General features: G+C 37.0%; 1 long non-coding RNA gene across 2 annotated transcripts; it reads left to right on the top strand.

Moving 5' to 3' along the window:
- Nucleotides 1-4,615: 4,615 nt before the first annotated feature.
- Nucleotides 4,616-21,289, top strand: LOC112662690 (uncharacterized). Of its 2 annotated transcripts, none has more exons than XR_003138747.3 (4): nucleotides 4,616-6,243; nucleotides 9,802-10,061; nucleotides 14,487-14,603; nucleotides 21,103-21,289. It is a non-coding gene; the product is annotated as an uncharacterized LOC112662690 (long non-coding RNA). The 2 variants fall into 2 exon arrangements; XR_007404344.1 differs by having other exon boundaries at nucleotides 14,487-14,928.
- Nucleotides 21,290-24,410: the final 3,121 nt, after the last annotated feature.

Genomic DNA, 24,410 nt, shown 5'->3' with positions numbered 1-24,410 from the left:
TAACACTACAGTTTAAGTAGGCTGAAATGGTTTGTTCTAAACAGCTATTTTTACATGGGAGGACAAAATACAGTAAAAATCAGAGGTTTGAAACACCAGACATAACAGAAAGGGCAAGTCAGGATCAGAGGCACCCTGGAGTCATCCAGGGATGCTTCCAGTCAGTCCTGGAGGCATCCAAAGCCCATTAATTGATAGATGGAGAATACATGCAGGCCACAGGTACAGAAAATGACAGAAGCATAAAATTGTTGTTAAGAGGATTAAAGGATCATAAGCACAATTTAAAAAAAAAGTAAAGGAAATTAAAGATAGGAATAGGAAGTGCCTAGGTGGCATAGTTAGTTAGGCTTCTGACTCTTGGTTTTGGCTCAGTTGGTGATCTCAGGGTAATGGGATCAAGCCCCATGTCTGGCTCCATGTTCAACAGTCTGCTTAAGTTTCTCTTCCCCTTTCCCTCTATCTTTCCTCCTGCTAAAATAAATAAATATTTTTTAAAAATAAGTATAGGAATAGAAAAATTCTATCATATACAAAAATCAATTCAAAATGGATTTTAGCTTAAATCTAAGACCTAAAACCATGAAACTAGAAGACAATATAAATGGTAAACTCCTTTACATAGGTCTTAGTGATAATTTTTAGAATTTGACATAAAATAAAAACCAACAAAAACAAAAATAAACAAATGGGACTACATCAAACTAAAAAGCTTCTGCATAGGGAAGGAAACCATCAACAAAATGAAAATGCAACCTATGAAATAGGAGAAAATGTTTGCAAATCATATGTCTGATAAGGGATTAATATACAAAAATATATAAAGAATCCACATAGCTCAATAGTAAAAAAAGACAAAAGCAAAAAACATATCTGATAAAAAATAGTCAGAAGATCTGAACATTTTTCAAAAGAAGACATAAAAATAACCAGGAGAAACATGAAAAGGTGCTTAACACAACTAATTAGGGAAACACAAATCAAAACCATGCCATATCTGTTAGACTGGCAGTCACCAAAAAGAAGAGAAAACAAGTATTGGTAAGGATGTGGAGAAGAAGGAACTCTTGTGCAAAGTGAGAATGTAAACTTATGAGCCACTATGGAAAATGGTATAGAGATTCTCCTCCAAAAAAAATTAAAAATAGAACTACCATAAAAAAACAACAATCCCACTTTTGAGTATATTTCTTTCTTTTTCTGGGTATATTTCTAAAGGAAATGAAAACAACATCTCAAAGAGATTTCTGTACTCCCATGTTCATTGCAGCATTATTCACAATAGCCAAAATATGGAAACAACCTAAGTGTGTCGATGTATGAATGGATAAAGAAGATGTAGTATATATGTGCAATACAATATTATTCAGTTATAAGAAAGAAGGAAATCCTGCTATTTGCAACAACATGGATGGAATTTGAGGGCATTTTGCTCAGTGAAATAAGCTAGACAGAGAAAAACAAACACTTCATTGTATCATGTATATTTGGAATTTAAATAAAAAGTCAACTAAAAAAAATCAATTGACTCATTTTTCTGCAAATAGCCTGAAATATGTTTTATAACACCCACAGTCAACAACAACCAAAAGAATAAGATCTTGAAATCAGGCACAGGATAGAATCCTGGGTATTTGGTGTGAGCAGGGTATGTAATAAGGTAGTTTCTAAGCAGTCAGTGCTTGGGAAAGAATCACTGGTAGTGTTAAGTCAAGAGTTTGGTAGGGCTCTTGTGATCTTTTTCAATCCATGGACCTTCAAGCCCCCTACCCCAGATCTCCTTCCAATCATATTACTACCCCTAAAATGATCCTAGGGATCACTACACTTTGGTGTTAAAGAGATTTAGGCTGGACTCCCAATTCACCCATTGAAAGGGTAAGTTATTTAGTCTTTTTTCAGTTCCAGTACAAACTACAGTAAAATAGGAATTATAAACTCCCAACAAGATGTTATGGAAATAAAAAGAGACAGTGTTGCAAATCATTTAGCTATAAGCCTGGCTATCAGAGCCTCAACATTGGCATCTACAAAATGAGGTTGGATTAAAAGTGGTAGATGACAGATGGTACCTACACTTGTGGGGAGTATGAGCATAATGTAAAGAGTGGTTGAATCACTATGGTGAATTCCAGAAACTACTGTAACATCATGTGTCAACTATACTCAAAGAAGAAGGAGCAGGAGGAAGAGGAAGGGGAGGAGGAGGAAAAGGAGGAGGAAGGAGCAGGGGAAAGAGAAGAAGGTGAAAGAGGAGAAGAAGATCTTGAAGGTATTCAAGACCCTGCTATGAAATTCCATGGCTGCACAAATATCCCAAATTAGTAATTAGTATCCTAAATCAGAAATTTTCCAATTAATTCTTCTTTGAGCTTAATACTATAACATTAAATTCCCCTCCTGTGCCCTCTAGTTTTCATCACTAATCTTCCAAATGATCATGAAGAACATATAAGGTGATGCCAACTCTAAGAAAGAAAATTTAATACTGCAGGATGATCAAAAGCTTTTGGTACCAGGCAGATCTTTCATTAAATTCTGACTCTGTCATATTAGTTACATAATCTTGAACGAGTATTTTCAGCTGCTTAAGAATTTGTTTTCTATTCTGAGAAATGAGGCTAATAAGTAATATGTACATAAAGTTGTTAGCATGTGAAAACTTGAAGTAATGCATTTGGCAGGCGCTCAATACCATATAGTTATTTTATCTCAAAAACTTGACCAAATTACCCTGAATCAAGAGAATTAAGCTTTAATCTTTCTAGATATGCTTAATACATTTTGATAAAATAATATGTCAGGGTTTTAAGCAAATTTCCCCTCAAATCCTGTGTATTATAAAATAAAAATTATAGAAACAGTGAGTTATAAAAATGCTTGCTCTAACTTTGCCACTAAATTGTGACAAGACTATTGAACATGTGAAATGTACTTCAGGTTGAACAGTGAAGAATTACAACCACATCTAGAAATGCATTTTAAATTGTTGTAATGAGCACACATTAATGATGAAACAAAAGTTGTTCACTTTTGAAAGACCCCCAAACTGAATATGTAAGTACTTACTTACTTCAAGTAAGTAAGTACTTACATAAGTACTTCAATACTTCAAGACCTATTTTCACAAAGTGCATCAAAACATTCAGAAAGATTATTTGTGAATAATGAAACATCATTTCAAAATCAGGAAGATAACTATAGAATGGCTCACTTTTCAGCTCTCATATTATTAGTTTAATAGATTTATTTAAAAATCTTTCTGATCTCTTGCTCTAACTCACTGAAAGCAAATTTTGAAAACTGAAGAACCTATAGAGCTTTTTGTTTTCTATTAAGTATCATCCACATATCCAATATCAATAAAATATGACAGCCCTGGACCTGAATATAACAGCCTTTTTACTGTTCTTACACATTGTCTAGCCTATCAGCAGAACAATCACTAAAATCAGCAGGAAAGAAGATCAATCAGTGAAAGTAGGAATGTGAATTTAATTCAAATACCTGAGAATACCAAGTTACTTTCACATATTCTCAGCCTGTGTCTCTGCCTCTCTCTCTATGTCTCTCATGAATAAATAAAATAAAATCACTTTAAAAAGCAGGATACAGGGATCCCTGGGTGGCGCAGCGGTTTTGCGCCTGCCTTTGGCCCAGGGCGCGATCCTGGAGACCCGGGATCGAATCCCACGTCGGGCTCCCGGTGCATGGAGCCTGCTTCTCCCTCTGTCTATGTCTCTGCCTCTCTCTCTCTCTCTCTGTGACTATCATAAATAAATTTTAAAAAAAATTAAAAAAAAAAAATAAAAAAAATAAAAAATAAAAAGCAGGATACGGGGGATCCCTGGGTGGCACAGCGGTTTGGCGCCTGCCTTTGGCCCAGGATGCAATCCTGGAGACCCGGAATCGAGTCCCACGTTGGGCTCCTGGTGCATGGAGCCTGCTTCTCCCTCTGCCTTTCTCTCTCTCTCTCTCTCTCTCTCTCTGTGTGACTATCATAAATAAATTTTTTTAAAAAAAAGCAGGATACGTTTCATGAAGGTAGTGATAATTTCTGCCTTGTTAGGCACCTGGAAATATTCAACTAATTTCTATTGAGCACCTACTATATACCCAGACACTTTCTAGATGCTATGGTTATAATAGTGAATAAGATAGAAAAACAAGACCACTGCTCTGATGATTTTAAAAATAAAGCAAATGATAAACAAATAAATGGCCAAAATAATTGCACAACATGATAAATGCTACAAAGCTATGAAGGAGGCTACAGCATTGATTAAGTGATTAGGGGGAGGAGGGTACTGATTTAGCTTCCACAGTCAAGGAAAGCTTCTCTAAGCTGAGATCTCAATGACAAGAAAGAGGCTGTCATGGGGATAACCTGAACACAAATAATTTCAGACAGAAGCAGCATCAAAGCATTTTGGCAAATACTAGTTTGAGTTTGGTGTACACCTGTTTTGGTATACAGAAAAAGAGCAACTCTATCTGGAGCCCACATAGCAAAGAGGAGACTGATAGGAGATGAGATCAGACAGTAAGTGAGACAAAAGGGGAAATTTGAATTCTATTCTAAGACTAATGGAAAAAGCTACTGAAAGTCTTTTTTTTTTTAATTTTTTAGATTTATTTTAGAGAGAGAGAAGGCAAGAGAACACGTGGGGGGAGGGGCAGAGGAAGAGGGACGGAGAATCTCAAGCAGACTCTGAGTTGAGCTCAGAGCCCAAAATGGGGCTCCATCTCCTAACCCTGAGATCAGGACCTGAGCTGAAACTAAGAGTTGGAGGCTTAACTGACTGTGCCTCTTTGGAAGGTTTTAAAGGAAATTTCAGGTAGCTTTGCACAGAAGGAATAAGAGAGAGGCAAAAGTGGAAGTAGGAGATATTAGGAGCCATCATGAATTTGGGATTAGGATTAAAAGTGAAAAATGGAGAGAAGTGATCAAATTGGAATATATATATTTGAAGATAAATCTTAAATTACCAGCTTCTGTACTGGGTAAGGTTAGGGTTAAGGCTGTGTTTTTGGTTTGAGCCATTTATGCAGAGGTCTCTAAAACTGCAAGAGGAACAGATTTGGGTGAGAAGAGTTTCGTTTTAATCATGTTTCTTTTCTGCTATGGATATCAACTAACATTCAGCCTTTATGCACGACAAGATTAATATAATGGCATAATAAATGACACATTTATTATGTGTTTTAATGCTTGCTTCTTGCCAAGTATCACTTTACAGCTCTATCCATGAAGTAATTTTTGTTAAATTCTATGTAAACTTGTACCTACTTAAAGGTATACAGATATGTTTGTTCTTTCACACCATTTGCCCTAAAAAATGGAAAGGACATTTAATTTACTATTACTATTAGAATTGAACAACCCAAATCAATCCTTGAAATCAAAGCCATAAAAGTTTTACCTATTCATGGGGATCTGAAAGATCACGATGACCTACTAATGATTTTGATGTTTCGTTTCTGTGTGCAGCCTTCAGGACTGAGGGTGACAAATGATTTAATTACATAAGTAGTAAGGCTCAATCGCTCAGTTTCAGAAGTTCCCCAGGTCAAACATTATTATAATAAGGTGCTCCCAGGGAAGTATCACATGCTTGTCCATTATTAAAATTCAGTTGGCTTTTATATTTTAACAGTAACAGTAACAATAATAACAATAACAACAATGGTTAACAATTTCTTGAATATATACTATAGACCTGAATATTTGAGCTTAGTATTTTGTGTATGTGACCTCACTGAATCCTCAAAAGAACCCTACTCATGGTTCAGAAAACCAAGGTTCAAAAAGCTCAAAACTTGACTAGATCAAACATTAAGTAAATGGAGCCAAGATCAGAATTCAGACACACTGTATCTCTTTCATTTATTCATCCAGGTATGTAGGCATTCACCCAATGAATCTTTTTCTTAAAGATATGCCACTGTAGGAGAAAGGTGGCTGCAAATTGTTTGTGCCTCTACTAATTGAGAAATAAAGCCCATTCCTTCTTCCCTTGAAACCGGGCTTGCCCTATGACTTAATTTAACCAGTGGAATGTAGTAGAGGTGATTAAAGTCACTCCCAAGGCTCAGGCTAAGATCTGCAGATTTCTGCTATCACAATTCTGGAACATTCTTAGAACTATTCTGTCATAGAGTCTGTCACAGAGAAGCCCAAGTCATATGAGAGAACAACATGGAAAAAAACTAAGGAGATATTTCAGTTGATAGCCTCAACAGGTAGGCCAGCATTAAATACCAGTTATGTGTGTAAACCATCTTGACAATCCCAGGTCAGTAGAACATCATGATCAGTATAGCTCCAGTCAACACCACATGGAGCAAAAGAATTATCTAGCCGAGTCCAGTCAACCCATAGAATAGTTAGAATAAGTGATTGTTGTTGTTTTAAATCACTATATTTAAGGGTGGTTAGTTATACAGTGATAATCAAAGACCCATAATATTTTTCTTCAAAGGAGAGTATTAGTTATGTAGCAAAATGCAACTCAAAAAAGAAAATAATGTGAAGAGATTGCTTTGCTCTCATGGCTACATATGTTCTTCTAATACAGCCATTGAAATAAATCATAATAGACCATGGCCTTTTTTCTTTACTTATTTAATCACTTATTCATTTGTGTACTCATTCATTTATTCATTTGTATTTCCATTCAGCAAGTATTTCCTGTTACGTGTGGGCCTCTGGGTTAATTACAGTGAGTGAACCAAGAAACTAAGACTTTTGCCTTTAAAATTTTTTAATGCAAAGAAGGGCTCTATAAATACTTTTGGCCTATTGATTCTTGCTCATTTCACAGGGAGTGAAATAGAATTTAGAAAAGTTCAGAAAAGTAGAAGAGAACACTAGCAAAAGCCTAGTTTACATTTTTAAATATTGCTATCGATACCACAACACAGATTACGGACTGTGTACTGTATTTATATTTTATTTTATTTTTTAAAGATTTCTTTATTTATTTTAAAGAGAGAGAGTGTGAGTGAGCACAAGAGTAGAGGGAGGGGCAGAGGGAGAGAATCTTCAAGCAGACTCTCTGCTGAGAGGGAAGCTGGTTCCAGGACCTGGGACAGGCTGAGATCATGACTTGAGCCTAAACCAAAGTCGGACACTTAACCAACTAAGCCACTCAAGTGCCTCAGTATTTTTATTTTAATACTTTATTCTTACCCATAAGATGTTAACCCCCTTCCCCAAAAAGTAGGCATAAAAAGATGTATACACATCAAATTACTTTTGCTTCTGCTTAGTTCTCCTTAAAAGTACTGTCTAATTTCCTAACCTATCCTGAGCTTCAGTTCTCTTAAATGAACAGGTGAGATGATTCTAGCCCTATCCACCCCATGAGATGTTGTAGCATGCAAATGATAATAATGAGATACATTTCTTAAACCTTGGCACTGGGGGGATCCCTGAGTGGCTCAGTGTTTTAGCGCCTGCCTTTGGCCCAGGGCATGATCTTGGAGTCCCGGGATCAAGTCCCGCATTGGCCTCCCAGCATGGAGCCTGCTTATCCCTCTGCCTGTGTCTCTGCCTCTCTCTCTCTCTCTCTCTCTCTCTCTCTCTATGTCTATCATAAGTAAATAAAAAATCTTTAAAAAAAAAAAAAACTTTGGCACTGGGGTCAACACTTACTTGCATGACCATCTCATTCATTCAGTGAAAATGTTCCTTTTTTAAAAAGTGATATTTCATGCACAAGTAAGCAAAAGAAAAAAATAAAAATAAACTGTAAAATCACTACCTAAATTTAACTAAACAATGTCTCCTCAAATTTAAATGTGTGATTCTAATAGGACTAAGGATCTAATACTCTGCCTCTCTGGCCTCAGAACTGGACATGTGATGCAACTGAATCAAAGTCTCCCACCTAAGGACTTTTAGATTTAGAGCTAATGGAGGAAGGGCTTAGAATTTGAGTCACTGAGACAAAAGGTTATGAATCAAATACTGCTAGCCTCATTTTCCCAGCTAGAAGAAAAAGGCTGGGTCCAAGGAGGAAGGGCTTCAACTAGAAGGTAAGGGATACAATCAGATGGGTAACTGGGCTTAAGGTATCACATGTCTCCTTTGTTCTAACCAGGGTTGCATTTTTAAGATTAGAGATGCTTTTATCTTAAGAGAGTAATTGTCCAATTTAAAGTCTCAGATAAATTCAATATGCCTTTCATGCTCTAAATTTTTAGTTCAAAACTCTTTAGGTTGCAACCAAGAGAAATTCAGCTTTTATTAACTTGAATAATAAAAGAGAACTCATTGGTTCACAAAACTTTAAAGTTAAAGGCCATTATGACTTCAGGCATGGCTGGATCCAGGAACCCAAATAAGGTTGTCAGGACTTTTCTCTCCTTCACTATTATAGGAAAATACAAGATCCACAGAGAGAAATAAAAGTGAGGGAGAGATAAGTCCTGATAAAGCTGCTTGGATCCCCTTTCTAGCTATATACCAAGACAGGCTTTGTCTTACCCTGTGTTTTTAATTTCTATTTCACAACATGTTATCCCTCCAGGATGCCATGAAATGAGCTCAAATCTGGGGAAAGAGTCAAGAAAGGGAGGATAAAATTTAGTTTGCCATCTGCTGGCACAATAGCTAATACCTCTAATCCTCAACAGATGCTTAGAAGTCCTGAGCCCAGGAAGCCTTACATTACCACTAAAGAAATGAATCTTATGCATTAGCTACACTGAATATGGTAGGGGAATGGAGAAGTATTGCTATTTTGATAATCAACTCAAAAGAAAATTAATTACTAATGTAAACTACCACTATTCATTTTCCAGATGCATGTAAAGATAAAGCCAACTTAAATAGCAAACAGCCGCCTTATTTCTCAACCTTCAGATACAGTGCAAAAATATTACCTAAAAGGTATTTAATCTTTACCAGTGAAGTAGGTTGTAGTCACAAACTGCACCTTCGATCATTCAACACCTGCCATTTGTCTTCTGCTGCCCTTCCCTTTCAGTGCCCTAGATACCAAGGAACTTGGCTGCTAAAGGCTGAGCTGTGATCAAAGTACTCTTAGCTTTCATACCAGCAGAGGCAGACTGGGAAGCAGATTCTCCCTGAAAACTGCCTGGTCCTTCAAAATCCTATGTCTTCAAAATAAATTAGTTAGTGTGGGGCAAACTGGACTCTATCTTTTCCTCAACGCTGGTTCTAGAAAAGAGCAAAAGTCTTGTGGTCATTCTGCTTCGTGGCCTTTGCAAACATCCAGAGGTACCTGAAGCTAAAGAAAGTCTCCTTGGTAGGCCATGATGAGCCCCCTTTTATCCTCCTACTGTCAGGGATGAAAGATTTCAAACCTTGAGTGCAACAGAGCTGCAGGCACTGACTTTTCCAAAAAATAGGAATCAAAACCCAAAAAAGACCACAAGCTCCCTTTGAAATACAGAAAAACCAGCTTTCTCAGAGTGGCTACTTCCCTGACACACAAGTGCTTTAAAGATAAAAACAGATTGTCATATTTGTTAGGGCAAATAAAAAAGCCTAAAGCAGGGCTCTCAAGTCTCTTTTTGTGATAAGGAACATCTTTCCAGTCCCTTGCAGCCTTAAGGCAAATGAGGACAGGGAGATGATGGGGAAATTGTTGAAGAGGGCAGCAAAAGTGCCATATGCTATACACTAGATATTAGGTCCAATACACAGGGGCAGCTATGGAGAAGAACAGGAATTTAGGTACTATTCCTGGAGTTTCCAAGCTTTTGGTTGCAGATCCTGCCATTCAGCCAAATATTTATTGAACACTTACTATATATTATGCAATATTCTAGGTCCTATGGATTCATCAGTGAACAAAAAGAAAAAAAGAGAGAAAGAAAGTGAAAACAGAAAACCTGCTCAAGTAAAGGTTATGTTGTGATGGACTCTGTAGAGAGAGGCTGACAATAAATAAGACAAATAAGAAAGTCATGCCTTGGAAAATAAAAAGTACTGCAAGGACAATTAAGCCAACAAAAAGTACAACAAAGAAAACAGGAGTACTACCAAGTACCCAAAGGAAAAGGTATAAGGAGTGCCAGGAAAGCAAATGGTAGGTTCATAATTTTATTTTATTTTTTAAAGATTTATTTACTTATTTGAAAGAGAGAGAGAGAGTGTGTGTGTACATGTGGAGAGAGAGGCAGAGGGAAAGAATCTCAAGCACACTCCATGCTGAGTGGGGAGCCCAACCTGGGGCTCCATCTTACAACCCATAATATCACAACCTAAGCTAAAACCCAAGACTTAGAAGTTTAACTGACTGAACCCAGGTGCCCTAGGTTGATCATTTCAAATCAGTGTTCAGGGAAGATACCAGTGAGAGAATAAAGTCTGAAAATATATTTGAAAAAAGGTATTTGGGATGAAGTGTGTTAGAGGAAAAGGAGAGAGAAAAACCATAAATGCAAAAACCCTAAGGAGAGACCTTGCCAGTAAAATTCAAAGAAGAGCAAGGAGACCCGCACAGCTAGGGAAGAGTGAGAGGGGCAGAAGTTGGAGATGTGATCAGAGAAGTAGATTTGGACCAAATTAAGTAAAGATTTATAAAACTTCAGCTTTTGCTCTAATATGGGAAGTCTTTGGAGACTTTTAAGTTGAGATGTGATATGATCTAACTTAGTTACATAATTAAGGACAGAAACAAGATCAGTTAGGAAGCTATTACAACATAATTTTGGTGCTCTGGGAATTACAATATGCATCTTCATTTTATCACAGTCTATCTTCAAATAATATTAAACCACTTTACATACAATGGAAGATCCTTACAACAGAATACTTACATTTCTCCCTCCTATCCATTCTGCTATTGTTATATTCTATTCCTACATATGTTATAAATTTTACATGATTTTTGCTATAAAGAAAATTATTTTTCAAAGAAAATAGGTATACATGAGGAAAGAAAATCTTTTGTATTTTCCCTCATATTTACCATATATTGAGCTCTTAATTCTTTTCTGGAGGATCAGGATTCCATCTGGTATCATTTTCCTATACTCTGAAATTTCCTTTTCATTTTTTGGAGTGCAAATATGCTGGCAATGAATTCTCTCAGCTTTTATTTACCTGAAAATTTCTTTATTTCACATTTCTTTTTGAAGGATATTTTCCACTGGATATAGAATTCTAAGTTTTTTTTTTCTGCCCAGTATATTAAAGATGCCATTCTATTTTCTTTTGTATTGCATTATTTTTAATAAGAAATCAGTGATTATTCTTATTTTGTTCCTCTATGGGTAATGTGGCCTTTCTCTAGCTATTCTTGAGATTTTTTTAAATCACCAGTTCTCAATATTTCATAATGAAATTTGGTGTAATCTTCTTTGTGTTTATTCTGCTTGGACTCATTGAACTACTTGAATCAGGAGACTTAAAGATTTCTTTCATCTTGGAGATTTTTCAGCCATTATTATTTTTTATGTCACTGTCTCATCCTTTCTTTCCAGAATTTCAATTATATATGTGTTCCTGTGTTCCCAGGAGCTCATTGAGCAACTGTTAATTACATTTAAAAAAATTTTTTTTCTCTCTGGGCTACAGTTTGAATAGTTTCTACTGCTGTGCCTAGGATCTCTTTTTCGGGGTGGGAAGTAAATCCTCACCTGCTGTTAACTTTTCATCTCTTTTTTTTTTTTTTTTTAGAAATTCTATTTATTCATGAGAGACACACACACACACAGAGGCAGAGACACAGGCAGAGGGAAAAGCAGGCTCCCTGCAGGAAACCCAATGTGGAACTCAGTCCCAGGACTCAATCCCAGGACTCCAGGATCATGCCCTGGGCTGAAAGCAAGCATTAAACCACTGAGCCACCCAGGGATCCCTTTAATTTTTCATTTCTGATATGGTATTTCTTAATTTAGAAGATCCATTTGATTCTTTTTTATATTTTCCATTTATCCTTTTGCTACATTCACATTTTAAATTTCTGAGCACATTTACCAGAGCTGTTTTAAAATCCTGTCTAATTCCATTGTTTCTATCATTCCCAGATCTGATTCTACTGAATGATTATGAGTCACATTTTCCTGCTACTTAGGATGTCTAATAATTTTTTTATTAGACAATGGACATGTTAAGTGCTATATTATTGAGTGTCTGGATTTTGTTGGGTTCCTTTAAAGAGTGTTGAAGATTTTGTTTTCTTAGTTAACATTATTTGTAAATGGGCCTGATCTTTTCAAGGCTTATTTTTCTGTTATTTTAAGGTAGGTCAAGAGTAGCCTTTGTTTTAGAGCTAGTTTAGTCCTACTACTAAGACGTAACTCTTGCCAGCATCTTTAGTGATATACCAGGTGTTCAAAGACGTCTCTCCAATATGACTTGTTGGGATGTAAATAGCTCCCAGTCCATGTGAGATCAGGAAACCATGTAGCTCACCACTACCCAGTCACTCCATTGTCCAACATTGTGAAATTTCACCATATGCATTTACATATCAGTATCAATCAATGATTTAAGGGGAATATTATGTCAATTTTTTGTCCTTTTTTTCTGAATAATTCTCTCTCTCCTCTCTAGTACTCCATACCACAAATCCCAGGACTCTTGTCCTCTGCAAATTCCAACATTTTTCTTTTCAACTAAGCAGTGCCACTGGACTTTACTTTGGTTCTCCATCTCTGGGATACAGTGCATAAAGTGCCTGCAAGCCAAAAGCTAGGCCCATCTTTTTTCACCTCTTTTCTTAGTGAAAATACTCCTACACTCCCTATTGTACACTATCCAAAAAGCATTATTTTATGTTTCATACAGTTTTCTAGTTTGTTTCTTTTTTAAGTGAGATAATAAGAGTAGACGTAGAAGAACTTGAAAGGGAATTCCAAGCCTTCCTTTTATGGTTCAGAAAGAGGTTATGACACACCAAAGATCACACAGCTACAAATAGCAGCCTTAAGCTTAGAAACTATGTTTCCTAATTTTAACTACAATGCCTTTCTACTCCATCATGCTGTGGCCTACAAAATGCTTAACAGAAGGTGGTATATTAGTTTCCTAGACTTTTGTAGCAAATTACCACAAATAGGTGGTTCAAAATGACAGAAAGGTATTGTCTTACAATTCTGGAGACTAAGAATCTAAATCCAAGTGTCCGCAAGCTTCTAGAGGCTCTGAGGGAGAATCTTTCCATAACCTTCCCCCGGCTTGTACTGATTGCTACAATCATTGTGCCCCTGGGTTTATAGACAGATCACTCCAAACTCTGCCTCAGTCTTCATATGAACTTACACCCTGTGTGTCTTGTAGGGACACTTGTTATTGGCTTTAGGGCCCACCCAGTTAATCCAGGATGATTTCCTCTAAAGATCTTTCACTTAATTGCAAAGACTCTCCAAACAGGAAAACATGGTCATATCCATAGGTACTGGGGTTAGGTCCTGGATATATCTTTTTATGGGTCTAACTCCAACTCAATACAGGTGGGAAAGGGGAAGGACAAATAATACAGCTAAACTCACATAATACAGTTGGGAAATGTTTGCCTCATATAAACACAAATATTGAGGCTGACCCAAGCTGGATCTATTTTAGAGAATTTGAAAGGATTTCTAGGGATAGCTCTAAAATCATGAGCAAAAAATATAAAATTAGATTGATAATATTCCATTTCATTTAAGTACAATTCTTTTCACCACTTTCTGTATTATGCATTTAACACTACCGTTAATTTAGCCAAATCATCCAGATGTAACAAGTAACAACTGTTTTCATTTACTCTAACCTCTTCTTTCTCTAATAACCATATCAGTCATGACAAGAGGCTTGAATCCTGAAAACAGTGACATGTAGAAGAAATAAATTGCTGACAAGGCTTTACCTATGACAGAAAGATTGTCATCACTGTAATTGTGTTCCTTCTTTGCTGAGATGACCCAGTGCCACTTTCAGAGCATTTGGGGGACAAAAAAGAAAGTCTATCATGTGACACCTAATTGCTATTTTATCTATTATTTTTCACTAACCAATAACCTTTGTTTTTCAACATGAACTCTTTTTTTTTCTGTCACTTTTCTTGAACTTTCTCAGGAAGTTCAGATGGTATATTGTGAGACAGAAGCAAAAACAATACAAAATCATCTCATAAAAAAATTAGCAATAAGGCATCATGACAGGACAGCAAAAGTATTTTGTTAAAAAAAATCATTCCAACATGAATAATTTGACATTGCTAATTTGTTAAGAAAAAGATATCTTGAACAGATACCACCCTGGGATCCTTAAGCAACGCTCTGAAACTTCATTTGCTACAAACACATCTACTACATTGCTGTTGGAAATACATCTTTCAGCCCAAATTTCAACTTAACTAAAAGTCCTATTGGCTACTAAGCAGTGGTCATCAATTTGGTTTACTTTATAATCTGGACCAAACACAAACATTAAATGAGGTCAAACAAAATGCCCACTTGCAGTCCTCAAATTTATTTTTTTTAATATTTTCTATTACTTATTTCTCTTTTTATTTATTTAGAGAGAGTTGGGCAGGAGGAGAGGTAGAGGAAGAGGAAGAGAATCTCAAGCAGACTCGGAGCACTATGTGAGGCTTCATCTCACAACTTCAAGACCATGACTGGGGCTGAAACCAAGAGTAGGATGCTTAACTTACTAAGTCACCCAGACCCTCCTCTACTCCTCAACTTTCTAAAGCTTATTTTAAAAAACATGGAAAATTTAGTTGAATAGGAATGGCAAAAATAAAGAGTTTCATTTTTAATGAAAAAGGAAGCCTACCAATATCAATCTCCATTGTGACACAAATTCTACCCATCACCAAATGGAACTGGAATGTAACAGAACAAACTGCCCAAGGAATCACAAGTTGGCAGAGGAGGGACAAGATTTAGAGGGATGTTAATAGACCCAGAATTACAATTGTGAATTAGAAAAAGGTGTTCTGGGTGTGCTAATTCTAGGTAAGTAGAGGAAGTTACAAACAATGGCCAAAGTAATTGGAAAATGAGCCTAATGGTGAGTAAGAAATGAACGACAGAATATTGGCAATTGAGGAATTTAAGGCTCAAACTCCCTATTTTAAAGATGCAGATACTGGCAAAGACAGGCAATGACTTGCCCAAGTGATCAGAACCGACATGCTTTTCAGTCTGGTGCCCTCTCTATTCAACTCCTTCTCAAAGCTATGGGAGTATGTTAGAGTTTCTCAGAGTTTATTCCTGGACCCCTTTTCCTTTTTTTTTCCTCTTCCTTCCATAATTTCATTCTCTTCCCTTAGCTTTTATTCTCAGACTAATATCCAAATGTATTTCTCCAGTGCCAACTTCTCTGAACTTTAGATTTAGAGTTAACAGTTCTATTTGTATGTTTTACAGGTATCTCAAACTTAACACTTGCAGATGCAAACTTTCCATTCCCATCCTTCCCACTACAAATCTACTCCTGAATTGTTTTCCATATACTAGATGAAACTACCATTTTACCAGTTCCTTCACCCAGAATCCAAGATGTCAGTCAGCCTTGAACTGGTACTACATTCAACCCCATCAATGAGACCCCTAGGTATATCTCAAAAATGTCTCCAGCCATTTTCACTGCCAAGGCACACACCAAGGCACCAACACTGACAGATTACCTCCTAAATATTCTCTCTATTCTGATTTTCCCATGTCTAGTTCATTTGCCACACAGCAGCCAACTGATCTATTAAAAACATTCTATTTTAATAAAATTCAAACCCCTCATTATTGCTTACAAGGGCAGATATTATTTGGCCCCTTAGTTCCTTCCCTAACCTCATTGCATGCCAGCCTCTTCCTTGACCACTCTGCTCTAGCCATACTGACCTCTTAAATTTCTCAAACATACCATGGTCTTTCTACTTCAGGGCCTGTGCACATTTTGCTTCCTGTGTCAAAGAACACTCTTCTCTCCATGCTAAAATTCTGGTCCTTTTTATATCTCAAGGCTTATAGTAAATGTCACTTATAAATAGAGGCCTCTGTCCACTCATCTAAACTAGGCCTTAGCTTCTTTTTGCTCCTTTCTATAGCAGCACTTTATTTCCATTATAGCACTTATTATGACTTTTAATCACTTACTTATTCGGTTATTGATTGTTATCCATCACGTGTCTTTCAGCTAAATACAACAAGAATCCAATTTGTCTTTTCTACTGCTTTACCTTATATCACTCACATGTAGCACAAAGTAGGTATCCAATAAATGTTCTGTGAATTAATGAGAATGAGCAACACTTATAACACTGTTTTTTCTAACCAAAAAGGACACAAAAGACTATGGACTTCTATTTCATGTCAACATATTCACTTAGATAGAAGGAATGTCATAATAGAGGAAAGTTAAAATACTGAAGCTTGTCAACTATTATTCTCTAGAGATCTTTCTTAAACAATGTCCCATCCATTAAGGATGAATTAAATTCAGCCCTACTTGAAGACAGAATGAAATGACTTCACCCAGCCCCTTATGAACTTATGATTTTATGAAAAATCCATAAGCTCTCATCCTTTCAGCACACTGATAACTAGGTAATTACCCTTTTGATGAAAAAGGAACCCTTTTTATATCTATCCTCATTGAATTACGGACCTCAAAATTGAATTGGAGTCTAATAGACATCAAGCACCACTACCTACCAGTTCCCAGCAAAATGAGAGATAATTTGTAGTCGTACCCAGGGACTCAGGGACAGTGCTGTCAGAATGTCCTTCCTGCCTTCTCCGGTGACTCCTCACTGTGAGCCCTAAATCCACAGTATCAATTAAGTGCCCTCCTCAGTTTGTGAGCCAGTCCCTAACAAAACAGAAAAGGTATTAGCTCTCCCACCTTGTTTGTTCATGGATTTTGAAATTAAGCCATTCAGTTAAAGATTTTGTATAGATTCACTTTAAGATGCAACTTTCATCATTCCTACTATGTTAACGAAGGTCAGAGGGCTTTGTCTCAACAGCACATCAGTTCCCACACTGCAGTGGACCTGTCCCAGAATCCCAATCTGTTTTCCAGTGTCTTGACAGGTGTAAAGACCCTGACCACACTCTCCCCTGATTACTGAATGAGCACTTACGTCAACCGACTGATTACTGGAATCAAATCGTTAACTCCCCACCTGACTGTGCCTAGAACCTGCAATATGTATGTCTCCCCCATGATCCTGCAGTTTATTAGCACTGCTCAGTTATCAGTAATGGATCAGATTAAGTTCTCATTAGCTAGCTATTCCATAGCCAAGGCTATTACTCTTACTCCTGAATTTTCTTGCCTAACTCCCTGTTTCTAGGTGCTCAGACCACAGACATTTATAGTTGCGCCGATCCCAGCTATCAAGCCCACACTTCTAACTAGTCTCTCCATGTTAATCCCTTGTGATTTTTTTATCCAACAGTCAGTTTGGAGGCATAATATTATAAACCTTTACTTCCTAGATATTAGCATTGGAAAACATCATTATTTTTTGTTTAGATACAACAGAGTCACAAATGTAGCTTCAAAAAGCTGAACAACTTCTTTCCCCTTGAGGATTTTTGCACAACTTTCCATATTCAGTATCCAAGGACATTTCTTTTCTCTCTTTGCTAACATGGATTACAGCAAGGTTACATTAGCTAATAAAAGCTCTCTGCTGACAAAAGATGCTTTAGAAAAGTAACTCGAAAAGGGGCACTATGGATAGCTTTATTAAAATAAAATGCCACATCTTCGTGAAGTTAAAAGTCTCTGGATTGTGGTTAAAAGTCTGGTCAGCTCTAAATACAATGGAGACTCTTTTAAGAACCATGTTTTTCTCAAGCTGGCCTTACCATACATAACAGCCAGAATATAAATCCAGACTACTCCAGCCCATCTATCATTTCCTTTCCATGCCATGAAGGGGCCCGCATGTGAAGGAGAGATCTATAAAATTAAATGAGAAACAGGTTCTGTTCTGAACACCAATTAATAGAAGTTATGGAAATCATGATATCAAAACAACTTCATACAAGTTAAAACAACAGTTAAGTACCATTTTTGCTCATCACCTGACAAGAATACTTAAATGTGAATGTGGCCAACAAATAGGATATGGTATTCTATACTGTTACTGTGAAAGTATATTTGTACAGCCTTTCCAATAGACATTTTGATAGTATGTATTAAAATGTAAAATGCAGATAATCTTAAACTCAGTGATTCTTCTTCAAGGTATCCTAGAGAGATAATTACACATGTGTGAAAAGGGACTTTTATAAGTCTGCTCACTACAGCCCTGTTCATATTAGTAAAAATATCGCGACTCACCAAAATGCCCATCATCAGGGGAATGGTCACATGTACACCTATTTGGAAATTGAAAATAATGAGGCAGATTTACATGTACAATGATTGGGGAAGATATCTACATAACAGTACAAACAATATAATCCCATATGTATAAAAGAGAAACCTATTAAATCTTTACATGTATAAATATAAGCAAAATATAAATACATATTTATTTAAATGTATATAAAAAGGTTGTGAAGAAAATATTTATAAATCATATATCTGAAAAGGAACATGTATTCAGAATATATAAAGAATGCTTATAAGTCAAAGAAAGGATAAATAACCATTTAAAAATAGACAAAGTATTTGAATAAACATTTCCCCAAATAAGATATACAAATGGATAACAAGTACATAAAAGATGCTCAAGATAATTAACTGGAAAACACCAGTTCTTAATATGGAAACATAACTCAAAACCACAATGAGATAACATTTCACACTCACTACAATGACTAGAGTGAAAAAGACAGAAAAGAGCAAGTGGTGACAAAAATGTAGAGAAGTTGGAATCCTCATTTATTGCTGGGGGGAATGTGAAATGGTGCAGTTGCTATGGAAAACAGTTTAGCAATTCCTCAACCCATTAGACAGAATTATCATATGACCCAGTAGTCCCACTCCTAAGTTCTCAAGAGAACTGAAAACACACATCCACACAAAAATTTGTACAGGAATGTTCATAAAGTATTATTCAGAACAGTCAGAAAGTGAAAGCAACCCAAATTTCCTTCAACTGATAGGTGGATAAACAAAATCTGTTACATCTAAAAATAGAATATTATTTTGCCATAAAAGGAATGAAGTACTGACAGGCTGCAAGATGGATGAATCTAGAAAATATCATTCTAAGTAATAGAAGTCAGACACAAAATGCTTATTGTATAATTCCATTTACACGAAATATCCAGAATAGGCGAATCCACTGTGACAGAAACTATATTAGTAGTTATTAAGGGCTGAGGGGGAGTGAAAATGGGGAGTGACTGCTAATGACTAAAATATTCTAACATTAGATAGTTTCATAACTCTGTGAAAATGTTAAGAACTGCTGAACTGTACATTTTAAAGAAGTGAATTTCATTGTATGTGGATTATATCTCAATAAAGCTGTTATTTTGAATAAATAAATAATTTTTAAAAGTTTTGGAAAATATCTACCAACCCAATAATAGTGGCTACCTTGGTAGAAGGGATTAATATATATTTTTAAGAATAATAATGGATTCCTGAATTTCTTATTATTATATAGTTTAAAATATATTGAAAAAAAGGGAAGAAAAAGTCCTAAGAACCACTCAGAATGGTGCCATGATAAGATAAAAGCATAGTAGTGCCTTTTACACTTCTTGATTTACAACCTAAGAACAGATACTGATTGCAGAAAATAAGCTCTGTTTTTGAACACTTTTCTAGGCCCTGGGTATATAACAATGCATAAACCATGTTCTTTTTCTTCCGTGAATTTATGGTGCATATAGGAATATAGATAGGTACACAGGCAATTGTTAAATAGTGTGGTAAATGCACAGTAATAGCATGTACATCCAGCTATGGAAGCACAGGGGCAGGGACCCAGGGGAGAGAAGCTGAACTTTAACAACTATGCAGAAGTTAGCCAAGCAGAGAACAGGTAAGGGCAGCCAGCCAGCAAAAACAGTGTGGGCAAAGGCCTGTAGGGGTGCTGGGGCATGGAGTTTTTAGAGAAGAGTGAACATCAGCAGCTATGACTGTAATAGATGTTTTGTGGGGGAGATTCTTGCAGATGGAAGAGTAGGCTGGAATCAGATTGAAAAGGTCTTTAAATAATGCCTTGCTAAGGAATTAGGACATTATTGTGCAGGCAAGGGAAAGGAGCAAAGGAAAGGAGTAGACCAGATTGAAAGACATGTGAGACAGGGAACTAAATAAGAAAAATTCTTGATTTAATCAGGCAGGAGAGAGAGACTTGTGAATTAGAGCTGGTCACAGGCAGTAAAGAGTGAGGTTAGCTTCAAGAAATATTTCAGAGCTAGAACAAGCAAAATTCTGGGACTGACTGGTGTGGGAGGGAAAAGAGGGTGTGGCAGTGACTCCCAGAAGCCATTAGCTGTCAGAGTGAATATACAAAGATTCTAGTCAGACTTGCTCACCCCTCAGGAAATATAGTGAGGATGGAAAGAAGGGTTTCATATCCAATAAAAGAATATATGTCCTGCACTTTAATGCTTCTGGATAAGATAGGCCCTTCTGAGTGCCAGCTGTTATGGCATCACCTGCAAGAGCAAAGAGTATTTAACTTGTATTATATACACACTTAGTTATATGCTATATACTGTGTCAAGTACTTCATATACATAATTTCATGAGTCCTCAGGACTTGTAGAGAAAGAAAATGGAGGTTTATTGATATTGAAAAAAACAGGTTCAAACCCAGGCAGTCTGATTCCAGAGGCCAAGGTTCTTTTTTCTTTTCTTTTTTAAAATATTTTATTTATTTATCTGAGCAAGAGGGAACACTAGCAGGGGGAGGAGAGGAGGAGTAGGCAGGACAGAGGGAGAAGCAGACTACCTGCTGAGCAGGGAACCCAGCACGGAGCTGACATGAGGCTGACCTGCGTCTGGATCCCAGGACCCAGAGATCAGGACCTGAGCCAAAGACAGACGCTTAGCCTATTGAGCCACCCAAGTGCCCCCATAAGGCAATGGTCTTAACCACTGTATTATCTTCTGACAAAGATGCCTCGAAGAGGTTGAGTTAAGCAGCTTTACTTGTTTACTTCCAATAAAGTCAGATTATAAACTTATCCTCTTTTCTCTCTCACCAGATCCAAAGCACATCCAGAGCATCCACTACATCCTTACAGTGAGATTGCAGTGACTCTAATCCTGGCCATGACTTCCAGGATGTTTGTAGCGGCCATGTGAAGCAAACACATCCATCAAAGATCAGGACAGCTAAATGGCTGTCCTGGTAGGGAATCCAGGCAACATTAAATTGCTTTTCAAGGAAAACACCAGTTCTTAATATGTGGAGAATCAGAGATTCACTATAGTAATCATAGGTTGTTTTGTTTTGTTTTGTTTTTACCATTTATTTGCCACTTTTCTGTTAATATCAACCCAATTTTTCTCTTGGGAACCATATATGGTCTCAACTCATCCATATGGTTGGAGTGGATGTACTTCATCTTTCCTTTCAAGGGTGAGCATATGACTCAGAGTTGACCCATTAGAGCATCTTACTTACCTCCTTTGCTCTAGGACTTGGTTTTGAGTTAGGCATGTGATAAAATTCAGTCTAGTGATAGTCAGGCCCAGAATACTTTTTCAAATTAACCAGTAAGAAAAAGTCTTCTGTTTTCTATGTTTGGACCTATAAGGAAGAATGTTCGAAGCTTCCAGGCACATCAACATGGCCAGTTGAGCTGGTTTTGGACTGCTCAACAGTCCACTTGGAACTGGTTAGACCAAATGGAGGGATGAAGAGTTGCAAAATAGAAACAGGGAAACTTTGAGTTCCTAAATCAAGCCATTCCTGAAACCTAGGCTGAACTTTTCTTTTGGTTATACAAGCCAATACATTCCCCTTGCTATCTGAGCTACTTTGAATATCTGACATCTGCAAGCAGACAAACAAAAAAATCACAAGAAAGAAAAACCTAAAACACCTGTCTCAATAATAACTAGAAAGTGCTGAATAGGCTGTTAGCTAGCTTTCCTACAAAAGAAACATTCAGAGGGGGCTGCTACTTCCAAGGCAATTTCTGCCAAGATCTGCCTAGAAGAAGCAGTAATGTAAGAGCTGTCACATCCAGAGATGCTCAGCATTGGCCTTGTAAATAGCACATTGCATAGAGCAGCTGTGGGGTGTAAGCAACAAAGGAGAAGGTTAAGTAATCTCTGTGCACATAGCATGGACCTGCTGTCAGCCCAACTTTCTTACATTCCAGTAAATACAATTTCTTCTATGTTGACATCTTGCATGAGGATCCTCTCTCTCAGAATGTCCTCCCTATTCAAGCCCAGCTGTTCTAATCATAGCCATTTTGAATACTCACATCTAGATTCACTTACTCCAAGGAATCTTCCCTGGTCACTGCATCCTTTATTGGCTTCTTCTTTGAGTTTATGCTTAGACCTAATACCTCCTACATGGGATCCAGGCAGAACAGTTGAATCTGGGTTGGGAAAATATTCCTGAATCTAGATTGCCATACGTCCAGCAAGCCCACTAGGAGGGCAGTAGGAGAAGAATTGGGGGCTTTTGTCAAGTCTATTGGTGGTGTGGATTTCAATCTCGAAAGTAGAGATTGATAGGTCTTCAATATTCTAAAACTTTGCAATTCAGAAAAGGGCTTCCTAGAGAAGGAAAAGTGCTCACCATTAGTCAAGGATGTGGGCACTCAGGCCTTGATAGAGGGGTTTTTGTGGCTTCCTTCATTCCTCCCAAGGGTTGTAAACTAATGCAGAATTGCAGGTGCAAAGACTAAGATGCCTCCAGAAGTGATGCTAAAAGTAAGACCAAATGTGCAGGTGTCAGAAGCTCCGAAAGCTAGACTCTAAGAAACATCAAAGTATCCCTGAGAAATGCTCTGATAGGCAAGTATCCTGGGAGCACTCTCAACCAATAACATTCCTGACAAGAGACACTAAGGAGAGCAGCTCCTGACACTGGCCACAAACACAGCAAAATCCTTTATCTGGAATTGCCTTTGCAAAGACCAGCTAGACTCTGGGTAGAGAGTCTGACTGGAGAACATTTCCCAGCAGTAGCTCAGGCTCTCAGCCCTTCCAGCACGAGAGGCTGTATGGCATTGTGTTCAAGATAACTGGGCCACAGACTAACAGATTTGGGTTGTTATAATAGCTCTGTCCCTGTCTATTGTGTGACCTTGGGGAAATCTAATCATTCTAAGCCCCACTTTTTATCATTCATAAAATATGGATAGTAGTATCATCTCACAAAGGTCTGGAGCAAATAAAATGTGATACTGCACATAAAGTTTGTAACTCTGTCTGACACAAGGTAAATTGTTTGATAAGTATTAGGCATCATCATGATTATTGCTATTACCCAGAAGATTGTAGGGATTATAAACTGTTGGTGTCTCAAGGTGCCATTCACTGAGAAGGCAGGATAATAAATTCTTCTGAAACTTAGAGCAATTTGAGGTTCAGGCTCAGTTTAGAGCTCAGGCTAATCATGGAGGCCGTATGGTGTAGAGACATCAGATTCCTAATGAAGGATGTGGCTTATAAAAGAAGACAACAGAGATATTGTCTAGAATTGTTTGTTAATTTTACCACCTGCTTAATTTTGTTATCCCAGTTAATTTATAAGCTTCTATAAAACACAACCATAACTTTCACTTCTTATTCTATTAAAGGGTCTAAATCAAGGTCAAAGGCCTTTATTGACTGGCTGATTGGCACCAATGGCTCAAAGTGGGTGGCCGTAGTCATTCCTATAGTGTCAAAAAATATTGCAGGCTATTAGCAATGTGTGAGAAAAGGAGACTCAAAGGTTAAACAGAGAATACAGCACCATAACAATTCTATAAAAATATTATATATCAGGAGTCTTTAAAATACCAATACCCTTTGACATTATAATTCTATTTCTAGGAAATTATCCTACCAAAATAATCTAGTGAGTAGAAGAAATTTTATGTGGAAAGTCATTGTTTTAAAACAACCTACATAATAATAGATGATATATTATGTAAACTGTGGATCTTCTTTCATGTAAGGTACCTACCAAAAGTAATGCTTAACAAGCATTTTAGGGGTGCCTGGGTGGCTCAGTCCTATAAGCATCTGGCTCTTGATTTCATCTCAGGTCATGATCTCAGGATCATGAGATCAAGCCCCACATTGGACTCTACACTCAGCATACAGTCTGCTTAAGATTCTCTTTCTCCTTCTCCCTCTGCCCTTCCTCCTGCTTATTCTCATTCTCTCACTCAAATAAATAAAGTCTTTTTTTAAAAAGAAGCATTTTAAAAGCTTAATAAGTATTTATGATGTAATGTTCAGTGGGAAGAGCTATATGCAAACTATGATCTTAATTATGTTAGAATGCATAGAATATTAACTGGTTATTTCTGAGTGGTGGGATTTGGGATGGCTTTAT

Source organism: Canis lupus, chromosome 20 (assembly GCF_003254725.2).
Source record: "Canis lupus dingo isolate Sandy chromosome 20, ASM325472v2, whole genome shotgun sequence".
Taxonomy (NCBI): domain Eukaryota; kingdom Metazoa; phylum Chordata; class Mammalia; order Carnivora; family Canidae; genus Canis; species Canis lupus.
Note: the sequence above shows the minus strand (reverse complement) of the source record. Positions and strands in the feature narration are given on the sequence as shown.